The 6,000-nt window shown below is 47.4% G+C and overlaps 1 pseudogene; it reads right to left on the minus strand.

The window, feature by feature from the left end:
- Positions 1–2,979: 2,979 nt before the first annotated feature.
- On the minus strand, positions 2,980–4,348 carry LOC120418752 (T-complex protein 1 subunit beta-like; annotated as a pseudogene).
- Positions 4,349–6,000: the final 1,652 nt, after the last annotated feature.

A 6,000-nucleotide genomic window follows, 5' to 3' on the forward strand; every position in this document is an offset into this window, starting at 1 on the left:
GCCAGAATTCCCCCCAGATATTTTGCCCGAAATCGGGCGCAGGTCGTCCGTCATATCTGGCGAAAATCTGGTCGAATCCATCTGTCAAACCGCATATCCGATTTAATCGGTTCAATCGGTTGACCGCGCCCGACCGGTTTGTGTCATATTCGCCAGAATTACTGGGGGAAAATCCGCCAGAAATCTGGCGCAATGCCCAAGACAAACGCCAGACGCGCGCCCCCCGTTTCCGTCTGGGATTTGCTTTATTCTCCTTCTCGCTCACTCTCTCTCACACTCACTCAAAATGGCAGACGTGATGCCAGTTTTTTTTAAAACATCATGACAGCCGAGCTACCGTGGTCGTAAGGTTACGGGTTTCGCCTTGTAAGCGGATGGTGATGGGTTCGATTCCTGTCTGGCTCGGCAAAGTCAGATCCCTTAAAAGAGTAAATATGCAGACTGGGAATACTGACCGGTAGGGGATGGGTTTCGACTAGCGGCGTGCTGGATTTCCAATCCAGAGGTCGTGAGTTCGATTCTTGTACCGGGATGACGAAGTTTAAAAAAAAGACAGTGTTGCTAGTGACCGCTGTAAATCAGCTCCGAGCCCAAACCTCTTTTTAAAAGTAATTACTTCAAGGCACCTTTCACCCCAGCATTCTGACGACCTTTGGATTGCGAGTCCAACCGCCAACCAGTGACCAGGTGTGTTGTTTGTACTTACAGCACAGACAAACAGACGTGACTCTCCATACAAATTATTTTTGAAATCTATCGTCCTTCCATAAATCCATCAAATCAAGGCGATACTAGCGCTGCCTGGTGAGCTACTGCCGAAACAAGACTTGAACATACCTATACACTGAAAATACGCCACACTTTTTTGTCAAGTGCCCAAACACTTGAATGATTCAATAAAGCCACATCTTAGATCTAATTTGTTTGTGTTTGAATTTCAATCCAATCCATTATCAAACTCAAGTGTTTTAGCGATTGACTTTTTGGTATTTTTTGACAACTTATTTTTATTCGGGTGACACAAACTTTTCAAGTGTTTCGCTCTTGAATTTGCCCCACAGGGCTGAACTATTCGAAGTGATGAGGAAAACACTTGAAATTGCGAGGGGGATGACACTTCCGCGTTGACCGAGCGATAAAGATTCCTTTGCTAACCTTTTCAGCGTTCACTTTTACCTTTCCGCTTTTTCATGCTTTAACTTGCGATAACCGCGTTAACTTGCTTTTTCGTTTACCTTTTCTTGCGTTTTCGCATCACACTGCTCGATTTTTTTTGACAGCGAGAACTGTCAAGAGCAAATGACAGTTCTCGATGTCAAATCAGTCGAGCAGTTTGTTTTGCCATTTTTTTCTCCGTCACCGGACTAGATCGTCGATTTAAAAAAAAACGGGGGCACCCGGACATGAGTAAGCAGGACACAGCGGCCCGGCTTTAGCAAGTTGGCAGCATCCGGACAGAACGGCAGCAACTGCAACCTGAATGGTCGGCATTGTTTACCGTCCGTAGAAAAAAAAACAAATTCACGCGTTTTGTCTTGTGTTTTACATAAATCCGGTCGCTGGAGTACGTTGCGGAACCGGGAGAAGTGGAGTTCCGGTCCTGTGGTCGCTTTTCGGTGAAATCATCTCAAAGTTCATGTCGCAGATTGAGGTTACGATGAACGGATCCGACCGACGCTCGATCAATTCCAAAAGTGGAATGAACGGCAAGTCGACGAACTCCGAGACGCCGAATTCCAGCGTCTCACAGCAGTTGCAGGAGATTTACGCGAAGCTGCAAAAGCTGGACGACCTGGAAAAGCTAAGCAAGGACCTCCTTGGGAAGCTGCTGCAGCTTGCGCAACGGGTCGACGTCGTCTCCGCTGGAAACCGACTGCTGAAATGGGGAATCTAGGAACTGCGACAAGATCGGTTGCAGGAGGAAGTCCTTATCGAGGGAATCAAGTTGGAACGTCCGAATCAACACCTGGATGTGTTCCGTGGTGTCTGCGGGCGCGCTGGGTTCAACGCGCCGGACGACGTGAAGGAGGTGCGCCTTCAAGAACAACAAACGTACCGACGCCGTACTGGTGAAGTTCTGGAGGGTCGAGGACAAAGGTCGGTTCAATCGGTGCATCCGGTCCCTCAAGAACCCATTGCGACATGAGACGGACCAGACGGATTCGGTTGGTAATAAACTGTTGTTGAACGAAATTCACGTGACCTCCACCACATTCCGGAAGAGAGTGTTAGCGGAAACAACCTTGATGAAAGCGGAATTGAAGCCACCTCACTGGAACATCCTGAAGTTGCGATCCTGAGCTAGTGTGATGTTCAACTTTGCCAATGTCTACTTCTAGAAAAAAAAGTTGTACGCGTACTTGATTGCTCAGTCGCTGCAATTGATTGCACGAGCCGGAAATCTACCCAGCAACTGTTCTACCGGCTGAAACACAAATCTGTCTGCTGTGGAGGAAGCGTCTACAGGAAGGTGCGAGAGTGTCGGTAGCGCTATGAGAGTTTTCCCAGAACGCGGTTGGATTTCGTTTGAAACAAGTTCTATTTTTAAGTATATTTATAAGTAGCATTACAGTCTCTTTTACAGTTCATGTTGATAAAGTATTCTAACTATTATTAAAACTCATCTGACTAGTAGTTTTGTTCATCTTAAAAGAAACAATCATCTTTTCGTTAAATTTTTGCTCCAGCAGCATGATCCGGCTGTCCAGGATGTCCAGGTCCGGCCATCGCTGCAGCGTCCTTCGATGGGCATGTTGACTACACGTGCACCTGCAAAGAAAATAATCATAAACATAAAAAATCCTGCAAAACCCCACCTCCAACATTCTTACTCTTCGTTTAGATAAGCGTTACAAACGGTACTCTTCGTTGTCGGCGATCGTCGTCGTCGTCGTCAGCTAGAGCAGAGCGAGACCGAACGCTTCCATGGCCATCGATTCCTTACCGGACGTTTCCGCGGCCACCACGCGAAGAGCGTCGTGCAGCGAACGATCCGCTTTGTCGATGATCAGCTGGGTTGCCCCACGGATTACGACGGTACAGGCCTCTAAGAGAGGGACTCCGCTGAAGCACAGTAGCGTGTCCTCGCCGATCATGACCTGCTCGATCAGATCGCAACGACCGAGACGAAACTGGTCCGGGTTATCACCTTTTCCTTCATCTTCTCCTTCTCGGCAATCTTCGCCATCGAGTCCATCTTGATGCTCGATCCAAAAACCTTGATCTCAATTTCCCGGATCACTTCAACCGCATCACGGCATCGACGGCCAGCTTGGCAAAGTAGTTTTGCTGAGACAGAATCTTCGACCTGAGCGTCATCCAGGCAATGTTCATTAAATCCTCTCGGAACTTTTCCACCTCCTTCGAATTGTCCTGAGCCGCGGTAATCAGCGCCGAACGTGTCGCCTTCGTGGCAGCTCTCCACCCGGCGATAATCATCTGCGGGTGCAACTTTTGCTCGATCAACTTTTCCGCCTCTCGCAGCAACTCTGACGCCAGCACCGTCACGGAAGTCGTTCCATCGCCAACCTCGTCGTCTTGGAAGCGACTTATGTCGCTTGCGGCCATGCGCAACCAGAATCTTGTCCATTCCCTTCGGACCGAGTGTGCCCTTGACCAGATCGTCGATCGCGATGGCTCCCACAAACGAGGAAAGCTGGGCAAATTCGCCCTTCTCCTTCTCGGCAAACGTTTCGACGCTTCGCTGGGGGAAGGTTAGTGATGCAGCGTGGTGGCGCGCCTTTCAGCGGTCAGCGGAGCTCCGGCACTGAATGGCCCCAGTCTAGGCTGATCTACATCCAAGCGCGTCGATTATCTGTCTACAAAAACAATACAAATCACAACTAAAATCTCTTAATCGCACTGCTAAAAATACATTACCCAAAAACTTTGCTCCTCCTTGAGTTTGCGCCAGGATTTTCCGCCAAAGTCCCACCGCACACCAACACACCGGGAGTAAAGTTAACTTTTCCGGTCGTCAAAACGTGCGCCGTGCTATGTGGACGGTGGAGCCGGCGATCACACCGGAGCAAACTTTTCCGGCCGTTGACGAAAAATCGCAATTTTTGCATTGTTTTTTTCTTTCTGTCAAAACTGCTTGAAAACAAACCAAAACAAATACCGAGTTGCCAAACATGACCAAAAACTGCTCGACGGCAAGGTTGCAAGATAGATTTCCCTGGCTTAAAAGTCGAGCAGATGTGGTTGCTTTAACTCGCTTTAACGCGCGTTAACTTGCGATAACTTGCTTTAAGGTGGCGTTATGTGAAAACTCGGCACGATGAGTAGCGTTGATGCTTTTCGAGCTCGTTTTTGTGCGTTTTAGTGTGTTATCGCGGAGTGACATCCCCCTCGTGAAATTGATCTTGTTTTGATTTGAAATGCAGTTTCGTGATAGCTTCGCCAGACTTTGCTTCGTTTCTTCATTTGTGTTTTGGCGGTCCGGTGTGTTCGAAAACACGATCGTTTTTCGCAGGCCCGAATGACCGCGTGAGTTCGCTGCCGCCATGTTCCTGTCTAGTAAATTGCCTGCCCGGTTCGTGGCCGCGAAGACGAGCATCGTCACAAGGACGCAGCCTCGGGCCAGCGGAAGGGCTCGGTCTCCCGGACCCGGAAAGAGGCTAACTTTGGCGATAGCGGCTTTTTTCCGGAGATTCACCCACTGCAGATGCCGTACCAGAAAGCGTTTGATGAAATTATGGAAAACACCCGCCGGGCGCTGGAGAATCGGTGTCGGTAAGGACAGGAAGCGGCGAGAGGCAGGATTCGAATGCATTCCACCCAGGGGCCAAGCATAGCGTCATTCGGATGGTCAAGGCACAGTTTGATTCGATGGAACCAACCGCGGTTCCGAATCAACAAGAAGGTTCCCCGAGGACTTCCATCTCCGCAGAAAGCGAACAACCCGAACCTGACCAGGAGGACAATTTTGAGAGCAGAGACAACCGGAAGAAGAGACGATTCAACAAGGAAAAAAAATATTCCATTTTTGACATGCAAAGTCGATAGAAAATAAAAGCTGTCAAATTAATTTCATGACGCAACTTGTTCTCTTTTTTTAACAAACCGAAATCCATTTCTATTACATACAAACATGCATTGATTATAGAAGGAAAAATAATTTAAAACCAATAGATATAATGTAGATTTTCATGTGACACAACACATCAAATTCAAAGGGCTTTTGTTAATTTGATTTGGTTAACCGCGGTGGATTTTCTTGAAATAATTCGAACTGTCAAAAATCCACCAAAGCATCTACCGCCCACTTTAACTTTTGAGGGGGGAGCGGGCGATTGTCGTGCTTCGCCAATGCCAGTTAAGACGCTTAAGCAAAGACACACACCTTAAAAATTTAAATTTTTGTGTTGCTCACTCACACCAATAGAGATATCCACGCGCGAGAGTGTGTTAGTTCGTAACAAAATTGACACGCATACATAGGCAAATCGAGTAGAATGATTCGTCTGTCAAAATCAGCTGTGTCCTTTGTTATACCACGAGCACGTGGAAAACAGCTGGTTTTTACAGGCGATTTGTCTACTCGATTTGCCTATGTCTGCGTAAAAATAGTGTAAACAAAATCAGCTGCTTGGAATTCAGCCAATCACAATCGATCAAAACCAAAACATAACTTTAAATACAAATACTAACACAGAATCATGGTGTGCGTGAGAGAAACCATGGAGATCTTTATACCACTCGCACTCGCCAGCACGCACACTGCCTCAGTTATCGTAACGCCCAAGCTGTCAAACATTTTTGTTTGTTTTTCCAAACGTGTTTATAAAAAAGTTAGGTGATTAGTGCGCTTTTTTCGATTTAATCGATTTGCTTGCGAAATTGAAGGTAAGTTTTCATATTGATTAATCACATTACACATAATTACATGACGCGCTTCTTTCCCCGGCAACAGATATGATGATTTTCCAGCCTGTGGAACACCGGGACGAGTTGGCAGCTTGCTCCTCCGCCACCTCTTCCAAGCGGCGCACAGCTTCT

This window comes from Culex pipiens, chromosome 1 (assembly GCF_016801865.2).
Source record: "Culex pipiens pallens isolate TS chromosome 1, TS_CPP_V2, whole genome shotgun sequence".
NCBI lineage: Eukaryota > Metazoa > Arthropoda > Insecta > Diptera > Culicidae > Culex > Culex pipiens.